At 37.7% G+C, this 22,700-nt stretch overlaps 1 protein-coding gene and 1 pseudogene across 1 annotated transcript in view; both read right to left on the bottom strand.

The window, feature by feature from the left end:
- The window catches only part of LOC124722964, a 355,252-nt gene that overhangs the window by 51,130 nt on the left and 281,422 nt on the right, over positions 1 to 22,700 (bottom strand). The window lies entirely within an intron of this gene.
- LOC124723527 lies at positions 4,270 to 4,387 on the bottom strand (annotated as a pseudogene).

The following is a 22,700-nucleotide window of genomic DNA, read 5'->3' as shown; positions in this document are numbered from 1 at the left end:
TGGGGAATGTGATGGCTAGCGGTAGTGTTTAAACTCAGTAGAGTATTCCTGGAGCTACTCTGTAGCAATTCTGGACGTGTGTGGTGTTGCATTGTCCTGCTGGAATTGTTCAAGCCTGTTGGACATGAGTGGACATGAATGGATGCAGGCAATCAGACAGGATGCTTACGTACATTTTGCCTTTACTGTTACAGAGTCTCCACCAGCTTGAACAGTACCCTGCTGACATGCAGGGTCCATGGATTCATCAGGTCGCCTCCATACTCTTATATGTCAATCTGATTGATACAATTTGAAATGAGACACATCCGACCATGCAATATGTTTCCAGACATCAGCAGTCCAATGTCAGTGTTGACAGGCCCTGCTGAGGCATAAAGCTTTGTGTTGTGCAGTTGTCAAGGGTATACGCGAGGGCCTTCAGCTCTGAAAGCCCATATTGATGGCATTTCATTGAATGGTATGCACGCTGACACTTGTTGCTGGCAGAGCACTGAAATCTGCAGCAATTTGTGGAAGGGCTGCACTTCTGTCATGTTGAATGATTCTCTTCAGTCATTGTTGGTCCCATTCGTGCAGGATCTTTTTCCACTCACAGCAATGTCTGAGATTTGATGTTTTACCGGATTGCTGATATTCATGATACACTCATGAAATCGTTGTATGGGAAAGTTCCCACTACATCACTACCTCGGAGATGCTGTGTCCGTCACTCATGCACCAACTATAACACCACATTCAAACTCACTTAAATCTTCATAATCTGTCATTGTATCAGCAGTAACCAATCTAACAACTTCGTCAGACATTTGTTGTCTTATGTAGGCATTGCTGATCATAGCACCTTATTATGCCTGTTTCAATATCTCTGTATTTGAATACAGTTTCTTTGACATTTCTGAGTCTGTATGAATTTTCCTAGAATTTTTACTTCTTTCAGTTCTACCTCTTTTGACAATCCTAGTATAATATGTTTTTTTTTTTTTTTTTTTTTTTTTTTTTTTCCCCTCAGGGTTACAAAGCAGTGCATTTGATGAGAACCAGTTTAGTGCTGATTCCATGCCATCTTGAATTGTATTTTGCAGAACTAATGCGTTGTCATGCTGAGCTAGCAGAGTTGTGTCATTGGCTAATAACAGAGTTGGGGACACAGTGGGGTAAATCATCGACTGCTTGTGAAACCCGTTTCAACATCTTGCAGCTGTGAGTGGCTGTTTCTATCAGAGACAAACTGTTTACTATTGTTTATGTATGATACAGTTACTGCTAATGCTGAGTCTTGTACACCATAGAATATATGTTTAACAAATAAGATGTCATGAGAAATACAGTCAAATTGCCTTTCTTAAATCACACAAAAGAAGTGAAACTTTATTTTTATTCTGAAAGCTGTTATCACTTCATGCATAATTGAGATAACAGTAACACATTTGTTTTCTTAAATAGTGGCATAATATTCCTTGTTCCTTCTCATTTACAAAGACATTTTGTTTTCATGTGGTTCACTTGACTTGGTCACAACACTATCACACTCCATTTTTTGGAATAACCTGAAAGTAATTTTCATGCACTACACTTAACTTCCAAGAGACCTCAGGGACCCAGTACTATTTACAGGTTGGCATCATCTCCAGCAATTTGTGTAGGATATTTGTAAGGTTGATTTGTTTATATCTATCAGCTGAAACTTGATTTTTTTGCCTGGTTTAGATACTGGAATGATGACACTGCCGTATCACTGTAAGGTGAAATCACCTCTAATCCAGCAGAATTAGCAATTAGCAGTTAGTGTTTACAATTGTACTTTGCAAAACAAAACAACACTAAACTAAAATAAACAAATATGTAGTGCATCTTTAAATTTATATGGAGGCAAACAACCTAAGTAAAATGAATTTAAAACTGCAACAAATTAAAATAAATCACTATCTCTGATGCTATACAGAAGAATGCAGGAGTAACTAAAGCATCAAATTTTGATACCTTCCCATATATTACATCAGAAAAAAGCACATGAAAGCAGTACATAATAATTAAAATAGGATACTGTGTCTATCTGTAACAAAAGTACAATCAAAACTACATATTCAATCAAAAGTGATAGTTGTTGCGTTAACACTTATGGTCGCACATGAGCATATCAACACAACAAAGGACTACAATATTCATTTCTGAATATCGTCTATGAAGCAGCTTTTCAGCACAAACACAAAGGTAATCCTAAGCCACTACAACACACAGTATTTGTGATCTACATGCATTCTTACTGAAAATTTTAAATATAACATGTTTCCATGCTTTGAGTATTTGATAGGATACTATTATCAGTAATATAATCACTGCAAATCTATTGGACATATAACTCGCTAGTTGAGACCACTGAGGAGGATTCAGGGAACCCAAAGTCTGGTGTAGTGCAGGTCAGAAATACCATCATGAAGGATTTGAATCTTGGAAATAAAATGCCTGCACTAGTTGCACTTTTATTTTAAATTTTGATTACCATGAGTGGTTTCAGCCACCAAGGCCATTACCTAGTGGTCATGTGTCTATTGTCATGAGAGCATGTCAATGGACATGTAACCATTGTGAGTGGTAAAAAAAAGTGTCACTGGTCCTGGCATTTTACTCCCAAGTAATACTACAATTGCAGTACTTGCACCACCATGTTCAATATACTGGCCAAGAAATTTGCACTTGCTCTTGTGATTTTTTTGATAAGTGGTGCACCACAGGGAATTTGGTCTACCTCAGGTTTATCACCACTCTGTGTGTTAGCTACATCATAGCCATGCTAAAATTTGAGTAAGCTGCACTGGTGCCTGTGTTCTGTCAACTGCTCTCAGTAACGTTGTGTGACTGGAACTGTACAGTCTCACTAGGTTTACTTTGCATCTTCTACCTCTCCACTCACAGAAAATTTTTGACCCTGTTCCATGGATTTTCTATGACTCTTTTCCTGCATTTTTTGAATCATAAAATATTCTCACAGATGCCTCCCATGTTAAACAACTGAGTAAATGTTGTCTCATCAAAATTTTCAGTATCTTCTTCTTATCCTGGAAAATTTCACCCTTCTTCAGTTTGCAAATATTTAATATTAGAGGCAAGAGAGATACTTTACTTGTTTCTTGTCCAGATAAATCATTACTGTTATTGTAGTTGGATTAGGTTAGGAAAGATCCTCACAATTTATGTCATAATCACTATCATCTTTTCCATCTCATGACATGGATTTTCATCTTCTAATTCTGGCATTGGAAGAGAGTTTATTTCTGAAAGTTCACTACCTGTCATTGCTGGCACTTAAAATAACAGACTGCTCCACAATAATTTAAGAATTGGATTGCATCTCTTCTGATTGATCCTGTGATTCTGGCAGTTCTCTCTCTCTCTCTCTCTCTCTCCCTCTCTCTCTCTCTCTCTCTCTCTCTCTCTCTCTCTCTCTCTCTCTCTCTCTCCCCTTCGGTTTCCTAACATTCAACATTAGAAGCAGGAAGCAGGGCTTCATCCACTTCTCACATGGATAAAACAGTATCACTTTCTAGCTTATTTTGGGAAATATCTTCAGCTTTAGTCACAAATTTATTTCCCACCTAGTGCCATTAAATTTCCATCTAATTCCTCTGATTCACGTCCTACATGTACATTCCATTCCTTTTTACATTCTTCATGACTTAATTTGGTGACTCCTGTTTTATTTATTACTGAGTTTCATTACTTGCGGATTACTTCATCTTCATATTATTTTATTTTCCGTTAACTGATCGTTAATTATCACCTCTCAGTTTAAAAAGATCTTGGATTTAAATCAGTTATATCTTGTGGTTTAGAAGGACTGTAAACTCTCTGGTTTTCTTAGTTTTGTAGTCAAAATAGCGTTTCTTAAACAGAGTTGAAACTTTAGATTGATTTTCATGTTGGATGGAGAATTCTTTTCTTATTTGCCAATTTTGTTCATTTCTTAGTAGAAGCTGTTTATACTATGTTGATTTGCTGTATTTTGCCTTGTTTTTTGGACAATGATTTTATGAAACATAACTAAACTAAACTACACTAAACTCCATCCGAACAGACCATGAAGGCCCAATGGCACCAACCAGCCACCGTGTCATCCTCAGCCCACAGGCATCACTGGATGCAGATATGGAGGGGCACGTGGTCAGCACACCACTCTCCCGGCTGTATGTCAGTTTTTGTGACTGGGGCTGCTACTTCTCAAAGAAGTAGTTCCTCAGTTTGCCTCACAAGAGCTGAGTAAACCCCACTTGCCAACAGCACTTGGCAGATCGGATGGTCACCCATCCAAGTGCTAGCCCAGCCTGACAGTGCTTAACTTCAGTGATCTGACAGGAACTGGTGTTAGCACTGCAGCAAGGCCATTGGCAATTTCATGGATCATAGTAAATTTTATTTTTAAGTGTCTCATTAGTCTTTTTTAAACTGTTGTTTTTCAAAAATTATTTATGTTTGGGAACAAGCTAGCAGGTCACATGCACTGTGGAACCAAGTAATAGCTTTACCCAGATGATAGAGGACACAAGGAATTTGTGTAAAGAATTTGACAAAGAGTATCAGGTTGTTGTAGCAGGTGGAGTGGGGAACAGCATTGAGGGTGACCTGGATGAAATAGGAGTAGCAATGAGTAGCAATGACACACACAAATGTGTGTTTTATTGAGGGCCTACTGAACCATGACCAGTCTGTGTCGACTTCAATGGAGATTTAGAAAATAATTCTGATAAGAAAGGTGATATGGAAACCTTGGATCCTACAATATAATATCAATAATTAACTTTTCAACATGGGTGGATAAAGCCAGTAGGGACCTAACTGATACCGTTTCCTTTACCTAAGCTTAAAGCAAGAAAATAGCAGTTTACCCAGTGACTAATGCTCTCTCTGACCTTAATGCACAGTTAGATATGATAAATAAGATAGTGTCCTACAGTATGGACAGTTCTCAGTGGAAATCAGTTAGAATAATTAATGACTCCAGGACAAATGTTTTTAAGAATACTGTACAAGAGATGACCTGGGGGGAAATTTATTATGAACCAAATGCTGACATAAAATTTAATCTCTTCCATATTAAATTGATATCATTATTTGAAAATAGCTTTTGGCATAAGATAATCAGAAAGGACATTAAACAGCCATGTAAGAAATCAAGATCACTAGAGGGATTAAAGTATCTTGTGAAAAGGAAAGGGAAATGTATCTGTTGGACAGAACAAGCAGAAATCTTACAGTAGTTACACAGTATAAAAACCACTCAAAATTACTAAGAAAAGTTGTTAAAGAAAGTGAAGGAACATGTACCTAATGTCAGAAATGAGAAATTTTGATAACAGACTTAAGAGTGTATGGAATGTAGTGAAATGAGATGCAGGACAACCAATAACAGAACAAATATAGTAAAAAGTATATGGACAAACAGATCAAGAGAAAAATCACAACAGTATGTTGAATGAGCAACTCTCATAAAATTCAGTGATATGAATGTATCACCAACATCTCCTCCTGAAATTAAGAAAATTGTACTAGTATATTCTTTCAAAAATAAAAGCTCATTTGGTTTTGATGGTGCTTTGAATAGAGCACTAAAGATTTGTTTCCATGTAATAAGTGGAATATGTAATGAATCACTAACACAAGGCATTTTTCCAGAGAGACTGAAATAGACCACTATCAAATACCACATTAAGAAAACTGATAGGAGATATACCAATAACTACCAACCTGTTTCACTGCTGATATCGTTTTCCAACATTATTGTGGAGGTGAAGTATTCTAAAGTACCTCACCTGAGCAACAGTAATATCCTCAGCAAATCACAGTTTGGATTTCAGAGGAGTTGCTCTACTGAGAGTGCCATTTACATGTTATTCACCAAATTTGGAAAGTGTTAAATAATAAAATAGTGCAGGTCAGCATTTTCTGCTGCCCATCTAAGGCATTTGACTGTGGGAATCACAGAATTTTCCTAGATCCATTGAAGTTTTATTGGACTGATTTTATAGCCAACCAATTGATAATGTCTTAGTAACTCAGCCAATGTAGTCCAAGGACATTATTCTGACTGGGGAGAAATCACTATGGGTTTCCTCAAGGCTAAATCATAGGTCCACTATTGGTCCTCATATATGTAAATTATCTTGTGTGTAATATACAACAAACAGAATGAGTTGTTTTTGCAGATGATAATAGTATTGTAATCAGTCAAAGCATACACACAGAAACAGGAGAAATGATAAAAAGTGTTCTTAAAAGTGTCATTGACTGCTTTTTTGGGAATGGTCTCACCTTCAATTTTAAAAAGACACAACAAATGCAGTTCTGCACATTGGAGGTTATTACAACAATAATAAGTGTAATATATGGCGAGACAATAATAGATAGAGTGGAAACTTCAATATTATTAGGTGTCCATGTTAATGAGAATATAAACTGGAAAAGCACATTTGGAACTCCTAAAACAACTTAGTAGTTCAGCCAGTTTTGCAGTCAGAATCATTGCAAATCTTGGGTAGAGACAAATCAGTAAGTTGATGTATTTTGCATATTTTAATTCAATAATGTGATAGGCAATAATATTCTTGGGTAGCTCATCTTCAAAAAAATAAGTCTTCATTTCTCAAAAATGTGTTGTAAGACTAATGTGTGGTGCTCACTCACTATCATCATGCAGAAATCTGTTCCAGGAGTTGGGCAATCTGACAACTGATTCACAGTATATTTATCCCTTCATGAAGTTTTTCCTAATAATACACTGCAGTGCAAAAGGAACAATGATGTCCATAATTACAGTACCAGAAGGAAAAATAACAAACATTGCTCTGCACTTAAGATTGTCTTTATCACAAAAAGGGGAGCACAATGCTGCATTTAAAATTTTTGTATAAAATGTCTAACAGATACATAAAAAGAAACTAAAAAAGTTTGTAATTCACAACTCCTTCCATTCTTTAGAAGATTTTCTGATATTTTAATGAGTTAAAGGTAGTGGCTAGGAATTCGTAACTAACATCTGTATATTTAAAAAAAAATTGTTCAGCATGGAGCCATATTTACAAATTAACTCATGATGAATGTAAAATGAGATGTTCCATAGCATTACAATTTATTATTGAAATGATTCCCGGAACATGAAACTAACTAATTATAAGGTATTTGAAAACATGGTGTGAACTGGGCCTCTGCACCCAGAGACAACAGTAGCCATGTATGTGTGAGCTGGGCACATCCTTCTAAATTTGAAGAAGGACTGTGTCTGATAGCTTGCTATATTTTTAAATGTCATCATCTGCTATTCAATGTCTCCTCTATGTAGTCCACCTGCTTAGCTGAGTGGCTATATGCTTGCCTCCCATGCAGTGGGTCTGGGTTCGATTCCTGGACAGGTTGGAAATTTTTCTGCTCATGGACTGGGTGTTGTGTTGTCCTCATCAACATTTCGTCCTCATCACCGGGATGCGAGTCACCCAGTGTGGCGTCGACTGAAATAAGACTCGCACTCAGTGGCTGAACTTCCCTGGATGGGACCTCCCGGCCGGTAGTACCATATGATTATTTCATTTCCTCTATGTAATAAGTGACAATCTATCCTAATTCATATTGTCATTATTCCATCCCAGATTTTCCATTGCTTGACATATGTAATTTAGGGTTGATGTAAAATGTCCATTTTTGACCAGTAGTTACTGAGAGAGATAGATGAGTACTCTGTAGACACAAACCAGTTAGCCATTGCTCCAGCTGGTTGTATAGATTTTTTAGCACCAAAATTTTAATCACCTTGATAATAAATAATGCCAACGGCCTTGCCACAGTGTTACAACTGGTTCCCATCAGATCACCGAAGTTAAGCACTGTCAGGCTGGGCTAGCACTTGGATGGATGACCATCCAGTCTGCCAAGCACTGTTGGCAAGCGGGGTGCACTCAGCTCTTGCAAGACCAACTGAGGAGCTACTTGATTCAGAAGTAGTGGCTCCAGTTCTGTAAACTGACATACGGCCAGGAGAGTGGTGTGCTAACCACATGGTCACCAGCATTGTGAAGCCTAGTGCAGGATTGGCTCAAGTGACTGACAGCATAGGGGAGTTATGTAGGAATTTTATGAAGGAGGATCAGGTAGTTATAGTGGGTGAAGCAGGGAACAGTCTTGACAGGGATGGGGAATATGATGTAAGTGGTGACCTGGTAAAGACAGCTACTTAGACTGGTGGCGCTAATGTGCATTTCATGCAGCTGTTTCAGCGACAAGATCAGCCTCACATTAATGTGGCTTTTAGGCACGTTAACATGAGACTGGGGAGGGCACTGATGACAGAGGGCATGGATCACATCGCGGTGGTGCCAGTTGGGTCTATCAGTAATTCGGGTTTCACAAGGCATGGACTGCACCTCAATAGGTATGCAAAGGGAGGCTGGCAAAGTGTAGTAGGTGGTGGTGATGGGATCACTCATGGAAAAATTCCTGTAGTAGTTGGTGTTAGAGCTGCACCGTTTTTAGATTGAACTCAGCTGATAGGTTGTTGTTGTTGTTGTTGTTGTTGTTGTTGTTGTGGTCTTCAGTCCTGGGACTGATTTGATGCAGCTCTCCATGCTACTCTATCCTGTGCAAGCTTCTTCATCTCCCAGTACCTACTGCAGCCTACATCCTTCTGAATCTGCTTAGTGTATTCATCTCGTGGTCTCCCTCTATGATTGTTACCCTCCACACTGCCCTCCAACACTAAATTGGTGATCCCTCGATGTCTCAGATTCAGATTCAGTTTCTTTATTAGTCATTCAGCATTGTTACATGCAATAGACTTCGTCAGTTCACTTAACCTATTAATTTTACAAAAAAAAAATTTTTACACATTTAAGTTTATATTAGGCATTTCTAAAAATTCTTCTAATGAATAGAATGGATTGGTTAACAAGAAGTTATGAACATTGTCTTTAAATAATTTGTCAGGCTTGATTGACCCATTTTTAGACAATTTGTTATATATTTTAATTGCTATATACTTATGACTATTGTTAGTTTTAGCTAATCTATTTTGTGGCAACAGCAGAGAAGTACACGTTCTTGTATAGTAGCCATGTCTTTCATTTGTTACACTTAAATTTGGTAGTTCAGCAAGTATGTAGTTAACACTGTCAAGAATTTATAAATTAATTACTGTTAAAATTCTATATTTAGTAAACAATGGTTTACAATGTGTTCTATTATCTACCTTAGCCATTACTCTGATTGCTTTCTTATGGATCACCATAATTTCATTTATTTTTCTGCTGTTTCCCCAGATTATTAACCCATACCTTAAAACAGATTGAAAAAAGGCAAAGTACGCTGTCCTTACGTACTCAAATGTCACACAACACATCAGTCTCTTCAACAAATATATAACTCTTGACAACCTAACCACTATGTGATCAACATGAGAGTTCCATGTTAGACTGTTGTCAAGTACAATACCTAAAAACTTGGCCTTTTGTTTTTCTATTTTTGTAGTCTTTGATAGACTGAACCACATATTCTGGGTCTTTTCCTCATTTAATAGCAGACCATTGGCATTAAACCATGATGTTGCATTTTCTTTTGCCAATTTCATATCACTTACAAGGTTATCAAGTGCATGGTTTACAGATAGAAAAGTTGTGTCATCTGCATACATATATGTCTTTACATCTATATTTCCTGGTAAGTCATTTATGTGTACAAGGAAAAGAAGTGGTCCCAATTTAGATCCCTGTGGCACTCCATGTTGAACCTCGAGTATGTTTGACAGATGACTTCCTGAACTCACCACCTGGTTCCTTTTATTGAGGTATGATTTGATGAGTTTTAAACTTTTATCACATATTCCATAGTACTCAAGTTTAGAGAGCAGAAGTGAGTGGTCAACACAGTCAAAAGCTTTGCTCAGATCACATAAGGTTACCTGTGCGTGCGCATGGTCCTCAAATGCCGCTAGAATGTCTCTGACTAAGAGCTCTATGGCATGTATAGCTGACCTTCCTTTTCTGTAACCAAACTGTGATGCGCTTAACATACCATTTAGTTCTAGGTACTCATACATCTGCTTATATATTAGGCCTTCAAAGATATCATCAGCACAGCTTACAAAATATTTATTGAATGTATCTCCTGGTATTGGGACTGTCTTGTCGAAGTTTCTGACTTCACCTTTAACAGTATTAATTACTGACCAGGCTGTTTTGCATTGGTTTTTACTATTTTTTATGAAATTTGTGTTGTATCTTAGTTTCGCTAATTGCAACTCTTTCTTATACAGTTTCTTAGTGATTTTTTCGAGATCCTTAATTTCATTAGAATTGTTTACTTTGGCAAGGCGCTTCAACAGCAGTAGCTTATTTTTTAGATTCTCCAGTTCTTTGGTGTACCAAAATTTACCTTTTCTTTTTTTATGGTATTTCTTTTGAGCAAGATGGGCTTTTAAAATACCTGTTAAGTAATTGTGGAATGTTTCATAAACTGTTTGGGCACTGGAATCACAGTTTTGAAATAATTTGTCCCAGTTTGTTATGCTCAACTGGTGTGTTAGTTTTATGAGATTGTGTTTTGTTAATATTAAGGTATTAGATTTTGTTAACTTTTGTCCAGCCTTGCTCTCATCTCCTTTTATAAAATGTCTTAACTTTACTGTTAACATGGAGTGGTCTGAGAAAACAAACTCCTTTACCTTGGTGGAGTACATATCATGAGCACAGTTGACAAAAGCATTATCCAAGCACGCTTGTAGTCTTGTTGGTTCTGAATTTACATGATGGAAGTTGTGCTGCCTCAGCATATTCAGTAACTTATTTACACTGGGTTTGTTACATGTTACATCAAAGCTTGAATTAAAGTCTCCCCCAATTACAGTTACATACTGTTCCATTTTGTTATGTAGCAGAGTACACTGTCTAAATTATCTAAAAAAGTTTTATCATCTGAGTCAGGGGAATGGTAGATACATACTATGGTAAGTTTCATTATATCACATATGATCCCGGTAATTTCAAAGTGTTTCTCTACACATGCCCAACTAAGATTTAGTTCTCTACACTCTATTTCATTTGAAACATAGATAACAGTACCACCATTACGGTACTGAGATCTGCAAAAACTGTTTCCATATTTATAACCTTCTGGTACATAGTATTGTATTTGTTCTGGTTTAAGCCAATGTTCTGATATACATAAGAAAGAACACTTATTCTGTGGCAATGACTCATCCAGAATTTCAACTTTATTTTCAAGACCCTGAATGTTTAAAAATAGGATGTTGTTGTGACTTATCTGTGAGTTAGCAGGCTGGTTTTTCACATTTTTATTTTCTTCTTGGCTTGAAACCATAAAAAATTATCACTGAGTGACACAGATGTATTTTTCCTTTGGCTTCTCCTTAAGCATTGCTGTGTTGCTGCTCCAGTCGTTGTTGGTTCTGTTACTGCTGCTGCTTCTGCTGATAATGATGGTGCTACCAACCGATCCCTTCTTCTAGTCAAGTTGTGCCACAAGCTCCTCTTCTCCCCAATTCTACTCAATACCCCCTCATTAGTTGTGTGATCTACCCATCTGATCTTCAGCATTCTTCTGTAGCACCAAATTTCGAAAGCTTCTATTCTCTTCTTGTCTAAACTATTTATCGTCCATGTTTCACTTCCATACATGGCTACACTCCATACAAATACTTTCAGAAATGACTTCCTGACATTTAAATCTATACTCGATGTTAAAAAATTTTTCTTCTTCAGAAACGCTTTCCTTGCCATTGCCAGTCTACATTTTATATCCTCTCTACTTCAACCATCATCAGTTATTTTGCTCCCCAAATAGCAAAACTCCTTTACTACTTTAAGTGTCTCATTTCCTAATCTAATTCCCTCAGCATCACCCGACTTAATTCGACAACATTCCATTATCCTCGTTTTGCTTTCATTGATGTTCATCTTATACCCTCTTTTCAAGACACTGTACATTCCGTTCAACTGCTGTTCTGAGTCCTTTGCTGCCTCTGACAGAATTACAAGGTCATTGGCGAACCTCAAAGTTTTTATTTCTTCTCCATGGATTTTAACACCCAATCCAAACTTTTCTTTTGTTTCCTTTATTGCTTGCTCAATATACAGATTGAATAACATCAGGGATAGGCTACAACCCTGTCTTACTCGCTTCCAAACCACTGCTTCCCTTTCTTACCCCTCGACTCGTATGACTGTCATCTGCTTTCTGTACAAATTGTAAATAGCCTTTCGCTCCCTATATTTTACCCCTGCCACCTTCAGAATTTGAAAGACAGTATTCCAATCAACATTGTCAAAAGCTTTCTCTAAGTCAACAAATGCTAGAAATGTAGGTTTGACTTTCCGTAATCTTTCTTCTAAGATAAGTCGTAGGGTCAGTATTGCCTCACGTGCTCCAACATTTCTACGGAATCCAAACTGATTTTCCCCGAGGTCGGCTTCTATCAGTTTTTCCATTCGTCTGTAAAGAATTCACGTTAGTATTTTGCAGCTGTGACTTATTAAACTGATAGTTCGGTATTTTTCACATCTGTCAACACCTGCTTTCTTTGAGATTTGAATTATTATATTCTTCTTGAAGTCTGAGGGAATTTCGCCTGTCTCATACATCTTGCTCACCAGATGGTAGAGTTTTGTCAGGACTGGCTCTCCCAAGGGTGTCAGTAGTTCTAATGGAATGTTGTCTACTCCGGGGGCCTTGTTCCGACGCAGGTCTTTCAGTGGTCTGTCAAACTCTTCACGCAGTATCATATCTCCCATTTCATCTTCATCTACATCCTCTTCCAATTCCATAATATTGTCCTCAAGTACATCGCCCTTGTATAGACCCTCTATATAGTCCTTCCACCTTTCTGCTTTCCCTTCTTTGCTTAGAACTGGGTTTCCTTCAAAGCTCTTGATATTCATGCAAGTGGTTCTCCTTTCTCCAAAGGTCTCTTTAATTTTCCTGTAGGCAGTATCTATCTCACCCCTAGTGAGATAAGCCTCTAAGTACTTACATTTGTTCTCTAGCCATGCCTGCTTAGCCATTTTACACTTCCTGTCGATATCATTTTTGAGACATTTGTATTCCTTTTTGCCTGCTTCATTTACTGCATTTTTATATTTTCGCCTTTCATCAATTAAATTCAATATTTCTTCTGTTACCCAAGGGTTTCTACTAGCCCTTGTCTTTTTACCTGATAGGTATACCTGCATAAAGGAATATACCTGATAGGTATACCTGCTTAAAGGAAGTCCCTCTAACTAAGGGCTCACCTTCAGAGGATGTAATGTTTCCAAGTAGAGAAGGAATTAGCATATTTCATCAAAATATAAGAGATATTAGAGATAAAGTTGGTGAACTGCCTATAGATTTTGACTCTGAAATTATTGGTATATCAGAGCACCACTTAAATAATTTGACAATTCAGAGGTTTATCAGATTAGCTGGCTGTTTTTCAAGGAGTTCCATGTGGGGTGAGGGAGTGGCTATGTACGTAAAAACCAGTATTCCATTTGAGTCCACAGACATATCAAGGCACTGCACTGAACAGATATTTGAATGTTGTGCAGGGGCAGTTGAATTTAGTGAAACTGAACTTCTAATTGTTGTTGTTTATAGGTCCCCTATCTCTAACTTCAGAGCATTTCTGTTCAAGCTAGAGAGGGGTCTTGATTCACTTTGTAGGAAGTACCAGAAATTCATTATATGTGGTGACTTCAATATAAATTTAATATATGATGGTCCAAGAAAAAGGATGTTGGCAGATCTCATAAATTCATATGATCTGATGCAGACAGTGTTTTTTTCCAACTAGGGTGCAAGGGAACAGTAGCACAGCTATAGACAATATTTTTATTCATTCTTCATTACTAGATGGGCATTCTGTTAGTAAAAGGGTTAATGGCCTTTCAGACCATGATGCACAAATTTTAACACTAAAAGGCTTTAGTACTCAACCAAATGTCACATTTAATTACAAAATATGTAGGAAAGTTAATCCAATAGAAATAGAGAGTTTTTTTAAACATCAGGGAACAAGAGTGGAAGGATGTTTTTTTTATAGTGCCGATAATATAGATGATAAATATAATGCTTTCCTTAACACATTTCTCATGCTCTTTGAGATTTCCTTTCCATTGCAACATTCTAAACGTGGTACTAGCAGTAACAGGCAGTGAGGGGTAGCTGGCTAGTGGCATAAGGATATCATGTAGAACAAAGTGGGATTTATATCAAAATGTTGGAAGCAGTCACAATCAAGCTACAGTAGCCCATTACAAACAGTATTGTAAGGTGCTTAAAAATGTTATTATGAAGGCAAAGAGTATGTGGTAAGCAAATAGAATAGCTAATTCACAGGATAAAATTAAAACCATATGGTCAGTTGTGCAGGAAGTGTCAGGTCAACAGCACAAGGTTGACGATATAAAGTCAGTTTGCAGTAAAAATATTTCTTTTACTGATAAATAAGATATATGTACAGTATTTAACAATCATTGTTGGTGAATTAAACAAAAATTTAGTTTCTATAGGGAATCTTTCTTGGCAAATGCCTTTACAAGATTGATGTCTGAAATAATTCTCTGTGATACAGACAAGAGGGAGATTGAGTCAATAATTAAATCAATAAAGACTAAGGACTCTCATGGTTATGTTGGAGTGCCTATCAGACTATTAAAGTACTGTGCTGCAAATGTTAGCCCTGTATTTAGCCCTATTTGTAATTTTTCCTTTTGGGAATGGTAGTTTCCTGCGCGATTAAGGTACTCAATAGTAAAGCCACTTTATAAAAAGGGAGAAAGGGATAATGTAGATAATTTTAGACCTATTTCTATGCCACCAGTGTTTGCTAAATTTACTGAAAAGGCTGTGAATGTAAGGATATTTGATCATTTAATATCACATCGTTTGCTCTCAAATGTACAGTTCGGCTTTAGAAGTCATTTAACAACTGAAAATGCTATATTCTCTTTTCTCTGTGAGGTACTGGATGGGTTAAATAAAAGGTTTTGAATGCTAGACATATTTTTTTATTTAACTAAGGCATTTGATTGTGTTGATCACAAAATATTAGTCCAGAAGTTGGACCATTACAGAATATGGGGAGTAGCTCACAATTGGTTCACCCCTTACTTTAGCAACAGACAGTAAAAGGTCATTATTCACAATGTTGAGAATGGCTGTGATGTGGGGTCTGAGTGGGGTACAGTCAGGTGGGGGTTGCCCCAGGGATCAGTGTTGGGGCCACTCCTGTTCCTTATTTATATAAATGATATACCCTCTAATATTATGGGTAACTCTAAAATATTTCTGTTTGCTGATGACGCTAGCTTGGTAGTAAAGGATGTTGTGTGCAACATTGGCTCGGTTTCAAATAGTGCAGTTCATGACCTAAGTCCATGGCTTGTAGAAAATAAACTAACACTAAATCACAGTAAGACTCAGTTTTTACAGTGTCTAACACACAATTCAACAAAACCTGAGATTTTAATTTCACAGAATAGGCATATGATTAGTTAAACTGAGCAGTTGAAATTTCTAGGTGTTCAGATAGGTGGTAAGCTGTTGTGTAAAGCCCATGTTCAGGATCTTGTTCAAAGACTTAATGCTGCTGTTTTTACTATTTGAACGGTATCTGAAGTGAGTGATCATTTGACATGAAAATTAGTCTACTTTGCTTATTTTCATTTACTTATGTCACATGATATTATATTTTGGGGTAACTCTTCTCATTCTAAAAGGATATTATTGGCTCAGAAAGGTGTGGTTTGGGCAGTAAGTGGTGTAAGTTCACAAATCTCTTGTCGACCCCTGTTCACGAGTCTGGGTATTTTGACGCTGGCCTCCCAATATATATATTCCTTACTATCATTTCTTATTAACAATATTAGCTTATTCCCAAGAATAAGCAGCTTTCACTCAGTTAATACTTGGCAGAAATCAAAACTGCATTTGGATGGGACTTCCTCAACTCTTGTGCGGAAAGGTGTGCAGTATATTGCTGCATCCATTTTCAATAAGCTACCACTCAAATTCAAAAATCTTAGCAATAATCCATGCACTTTCAAATTGAAATGAAGTTTCCTCATGGGTCATACCTATTCTGTCAAGAAGTTCCTTGAAAAATTAAGCTGATTCTTGTTGACTTGTTGATTGCATTTACTTAAACTTATGGATTGACTTTTTTTTGGGTTCATTAACATTTAGTTTTATCTGTTATTACTTTTATGTTGTAATTTCATGCACTGGCATGTTCCATGACCTTGGAGATTTGCTCCTCAGTTTGGTCCTATGGAACTTAACATATAAATAAATAAGAAAATAAATGCCCCCTCCATATCCACATCCAGTGACGTCTGGGGGCTGAGAATGACACAGCAGCCGGCCCATACCATTGGGCCTTTTGTGGCCTGTTCGGAAAGAGTTTAATTTTAGTTAGATGATAAATAATTTTACTTTTTGCTGAAATAATAGGTGGCTGTGTTTCACAGGTGCACCTGTCTGATCAACCTGTTCAGCTGGTTTCCAGTATCTGGGAAAAGGTGTTTTCATCCAGTCTTAAGATGATAGGCTGGTCGGTCAGCATGTTTTCTAAATTGGTTGTGATCGGTGCTTACCGGCACCTACTTGAAAGAACAAATTAAGTCCTGGCAGGAGCAGCACTTTACTGAGTACTGTATTAGTGGGAGCAGGAAGTGATGAATTCAAATGCTTGTATTCAGTTCCAGAAGCTGACTGTCAGAATGGTCTGGATGCAGAATAACTTTGTGAAGCAGTTTGGAACTCACAGAAATCACTGTCAGCCAGCAGCCCTCATGGACTGTCGGAGGCAAATTTTGTGCCATCTGGAACAGAGCAGGTACTTCAAAGTGTAATTCTGGAGTCTGTTGTTGGCCTCTGGGAATGAATGGAGGAGTTGTGGTGCCTGTGGGATGTAGGTGATGTTTCAAGATTATTGAATATAAAATCAGGAATGTACTGTGATCAATGAAGTTGTTATGTCTGTGCTGAAAGCTTTGATAGAGTTTGGAAGTGCATTCCCATTTGTGGGCATGTAATCTGGCTTAGTCATTTGCCATTTTTATAAACAAGTGTTGCAGTTTAGTGAGAATTCACATACATGGTAGGAAGGGGCCACATAACAGTCAGAGCCACTAGCTAGCTGGAGGAGTCATTTAATGACTTAGATGGTCTTGGTTTGGTCTAATAGGAGACAACAACATTCGTTTATTTCACTGGTGATTTGAAGTGTTAATTTGCAGAGCTATATATCATATAATTTGTCTCATGTGCTGCACATTGTCAAGAATTCATAGATTCTGACAGCAATTGTGGGTGAACTTTGCATGATGCCACAGAAGCACTAAGGATGAGATGAACGGAACATTTCAGCTTTTATAGCAACTACTGATAGATGGACAGACATGGGATGGTATTCATAGTTCACATAGATTGCTGTCCCACCTTTAGCAGCATCTCTAGTGAAGTCATCTGGTTGATGAAGGCTGTTAATGTTTAATGCACATGCACCATTAGGATTAAACAATTTCCTGTAGACTTGTGCCACATGTTTCAGTTTCTTTATGTGGAACTGTACTCATTAATTTTAAACTGAAGTATGTGAAATATTTATGTACAATATTACTTCTTCCCATTTTTCTCTTCTTCAAAGTGGAGAATCTAACTCAGAAGAAGGAGACCTGTTGGGAGTTATTCATTTATTCATTTTATTTACTAGTTATGTTACCTAGTACCTAAAAGAGGCTGTGATAATGTTACATTTGTACAGTGCTATGTATATTTTACCTCATGATGTTACCTCACTTTGCTACAATAAGTAATTCTATTTCATACCAATCTTCCTCTGTGTTTCCTGCTATTATGCTTCACAGTAGGTGGATGATTTCCGTTCCTACAATGGAGAGTATCTACTACAAGTTGCTACCACTACACTAAATCTACATCTTTATCTCACCCTGTAATCCACCACCAACTGAAATTTACTGCAAAACAAGCGATTACAACCAATACAGCTTATATTCCTCTGCATTTCATTGTCAGGGGAATTTAACACAGTTTGCATAAAATCCACATTCAGAAGGGTGGAAATATTCTGATCGTGAAATATTATAAGTAGCCATCAAAAAGTTTCTGTTTGAAGGCCATATGGTCCAGAATCAGTATGTCAGTCAGGCAAAATCACTGTGAGCACTGAGATAAACATCTCACTGATGCGCCAGGTTGAAGATACCCATTTGGTAAAACACCGTGTCCTACTGTGTGAAGTAGTTTATAACTGCCTGCTGCACATCCTCATCAGACAGGAATTGTCACCCCTCCAAGGCCTTTTTTAAGGGACCAAAAGCATGATAATCACAAGGACAGAGATAAGGACTACAGGGCGGCTGCTCATGTGTATTCCACTTGAATCAATGTAATGTCTGCATTACAGCATTTGGGATATGAAAATGTGTATTATCGTGAAGCAGCAGCATCCCTTGTTGCACCATTCCACAACAGTGATTTTCAACAGACATGCTGTCCCATGTATATTCTTCATTCTCCAGTGGATGTCTACTGGTGTTTGTCCTTCAGCAGTCAAGGAAAGAATGACCCCGTTTGGATGTATTTGGTAATAATATCACCATAGTTCATGTTCTGGCATTTATCGTATGCACATTGGAAATACATGAATACCCCACTAATCCCTTGCATACATGTTGGTGCTTATGTACCCACATTGAAGTTGAGCTAGATTGCTTATAACCTGGAGCAATGTCCTCAAATGAAAATTTTTTGATCGCTCCTCATAGCTGGAGATGAATTTAACCTAGCAAGCAGATACTAGGATGTGTACAGATTCTTTGCAGGCGGTACAGAGAGACAGTCTTGTCAAACACATTTGGCTCTTTATTTATGTTAAATAATGAGTGCAATCATCAGGGGATCTAAAGCTGATTTCTAGAACTCCAGATGGCTTTTGGTACCAATCCTCATAAATAGCTTCTAATAAAATTGTGTACCCATGGAGGTATGTCTCAGTTGTATAACTGGATTCATAATTTCCTGTAAGAAGGGCTACAGTTTATAGTACCTGAGAAGAAATCATCAAGTGAAACATAAGTGATATCTGTCATTCCCTCAAGCAAGTGTTATAGGCCCTCTACTTCTCCTGATTTACATAAACAATTTAGAAGACAATCTGAGCAGCCATCTTGGATTTTTTGCAGAGGATGCTGTTGATTACCATCTAGTAAAGTCTTCAGAAGATCAAAATGACTTGCAAGACAAGACAAGATATCTGTACATCATAAAGAAATGACAATTTATATCAAACAATGAAAAGTGAGAGGTCCTCTGCATGAGTACTAACAAGAAGCCATTAAATTTTGGTCAAAAATTAAATCACATAAATTTAAAGGTTGTTGATTCAATAAAATACCTAGGGATTATAATTACAAACAACTTAAATTGGAACTGTAGCACATAAAATATTGTGGGGAAGGTAAACTAAATACTGCATTTTATTGGCAGAACACTTGGAAGATGCAATGAATCTATTAAAGGTACTGCCCAGACTATACTTGTCCATCACTTTCTGGTGTATTGTTGCACAGTATGGGGTCCTTACCAGATAGAATTGATGGTGGATATCAAAAGAGTCCAGAGAAGGGCAACTAATTTTATATTATCATGATATAGAGGATACAGTATAACAGATATGATATGCAAGTTGGGCTGCCAATCATTAAAACAAAGGAAATTTTTACTATGGTGAGATTTTTTCATGAAATTTTGGTCACAAAATTTCTTCTCTGAATGTGAAAATATTTTGTGGACACCCACCTACATAGGTGGAAATGACCATAGTAATAAAATAACAAAAATCAGAGCATGCACAGAAAGTTTTAGATGTTCATTTTTCCCGCATGCTATTTGAGAACGGATTGGTTGAGAAATGGAAAGTGGTTCTGTGAACCATCTGCCAAGCATTTAAGTGTAAACTACAGAGTAGTCATACAGTTGTAGATGTATTTCTGAACATACTCTTTGAAAACAGTCTTGAGCAGATAGTTTGACAACAAATACACAATGGAAATATTTCCGATGTTGTAGTTCTACCTTATGAACACTGTCAGTATAGAGACAGGGATTAGAGATCATGATGTTGTTATAGTGATGATAATTACTGAAGTCAATAAATCCAGCAAGAAGGCTAGGAGAGTTTTTATGCTGGAAACAGCAAATCAGCAGTTGTTAGCATCCTACTTAGACAGTGAATGGATATCTTCTAGTTCCAATATGACAGATGTAGAGGAATTATAGGGAAAGTTTAAACAGACTGTAATTCATCCTCTGGAGAAGTAGGTGCTTGATAAGTGGATTAAGGACAGAAAAGACTCAATGTAGTTTAATAACAAAATTCAGAAAATACTGAGAAAATAGAAAGTGTTGCACAATTAGTTCAAAAAAGAGCACAGAAATGTTGACAAGGAAAAGTTAACAGAAATTTGTGTATCTATAAAATGATCAATGCACCTACTGTACAACAACTTCCATTGTCATATGTTAGAGAAAGATATTACTGAGAACTAGAGAAGATTCTGATCCAACATAAAACTGCTAAAGGCTTCTATTCAATTATTTGTCTGTCAGTCTGGTGTGGCAATAGAAGACAGCAAGAGGAAAGCTGAAATTTTAAAGTCACATTAAGAAATTGTTCCTGCAGGAGGATCCTACAGATGTATCATCATTTGACCATTACACAGATGCCCATATGGATGACATAGAAATAGGCAATCCTTGTGCTGAGAAGCAATTGGAAAAAAATGATAACAAATAAGTCACCAGGTCAGAATGGAATACCAGTTCAGTTTTATAGAGACCACTTTTTAACACTGTCCCCGTACTTAGCTTGCATTTATCATCAATCTATTGCCCAGAGCAAAATCCTAAGCAGCTGAAAAAAGGACAGGTGACTCTTGTATATAAGAAGGGTAAAAGAATGAATCCTCAAAATTACAGATCAGTGTCTTTAAACTCAATTTGCTGCAGAATTCTTGAGCATATTCTTAGTTTGAGCATAACAGATTTCTTTGAGACAGAAAACAGCACAGATTTAGAAAGCACTACTTGAGCAAAACTCAAAATCAGTTTGCCCTTTCCTCACACAATATCTTGCAAACTGTGGATGAAGGGCAACAGGTACATTACATATTTCTAGATTTCCAGAAAGTCCTCCAGTGCAGGCTGTTAACAAAGGTCCCAATGTACGGAATAGGTTCTAAGACATGTGAGTGATCTGAACACTTTTTAAGTGATAGAACTGAATATTTTGTCCAGCACAGTGAGTGTTCATCAAAGACAAGGGTTTTATCAGGAGAGCCCAGAGAAGAGTGATTGGACAGCTCTTGTTCTCTATATGCATAAACAATCGGGTGGATTTTGTGAACAGAAATCTGCAGGTGTTTGCTGATGACACTGTAGTGTACAAGAAGGTGTCAGTAGTAGCATACAGGTGACTTAGAGAAAATTTCTCTCAAGTGTGGTGAATGGAAGCTTGCTCTACTTGCAGAAAAATGTAAGCTAATTCAGATGAGTAGTAAAAACAATTCTGTAATGTTTGAATATGGTATTAGTGTTGAGCCATGCTGTGGCTCGCGTTGGTGCTGTCTGTAAGTTTCCACCCTCTGTATCGTTTAGTTGGCATGGTTGCGGTTGGTTGTCTTCTTCTCGTGTTGACTGGCACCTCTCGGTTTTGCAAGCGTTGCCTTTCTGCTAGTGGCAGCCATGGCAATTATCAATATCTAGTACTGTTGCCCTATCTTTGGGGCAATGTCATCATTTTTCCGGGTCGTGTGAGTGGGCAGTTCGGTTGGGGACGCAGGAGGAGTCAGGCCCGCACAGGGCAAGAACACACCGGGACTGCTGGCGTCATACGTGGACTGCCAGATGGAAGGGCTGTGGTCACGAGGGGTGAACGACCTCGTCGTAAACCGGATCCAGCAAGCTTTAAGTTGAGTGCATTTTAATCCAAGTGGAGAAACCTCCACTATTGTGATATCTCACAATTCTCCAGTGACTTGCGTTCATGTTGCTGCTCGTAGTGTCACCGAGATGAAGAGCAGCGAGTGCAATGCTTAGGGAGGGTGGGTCCGATTAGCTTTCCTTGACTTCTTATTACTACTTACGGCGTTCAACTTGTTACAATTTGTTACCAGTGGTAATTTTTCTTGGCTGGTGGCTGCTAACACCCCAGTTACCTGCCTTGGTGGTTAGTGTATGTAACGACAGTGTACGTTTCCTCACCTTGCCACTGTTGCCCGTTAAGGTGTGTAGTTTGACAGCTTTCTTGATTGTAGGCCAGTTGGTGATTCCTCTACTCTGGTGGTAATGATTCCTTTATCGTTCCAGGGACTATAAACGGGGTATTCTGGATGTAGTGCAGACCACCGGTTCCAGCTTTGGCGTATTGCTTCATCATTGCATTTGGATTATTGGACATCAGGTAGCTCCAGCAAGATTATCATTAGTCATTTGTTAGACTGCCCCTAGTCTGAGTTACCATCTTGTGAAGTGAATGCAACTCTTGGCTGCCTATCTCATAGAAAGAGTTTGTTGCCGTACCTTCTCAGAGGTCAATTCCTGGAGCACCGTCTGTAACTGGTCCTTGTGTTTTATTACTGTAT

Source organism: Schistocerca piceifrons, chromosome X, assembly GCF_021461385.2.
Source record: "Schistocerca piceifrons isolate TAMUIC-IGC-003096 chromosome X, iqSchPice1.1, whole genome shotgun sequence".
NCBI classification, from domain to species: Eukaryota; Metazoa; Arthropoda; class Insecta; order Orthoptera; family Acrididae; genus Schistocerca; species Schistocerca piceifrons.
The sequence above is the reverse complement of the archived record's forward strand: the minus strand, read 5'-3'. Positions and strand labels throughout refer to the sequence as shown.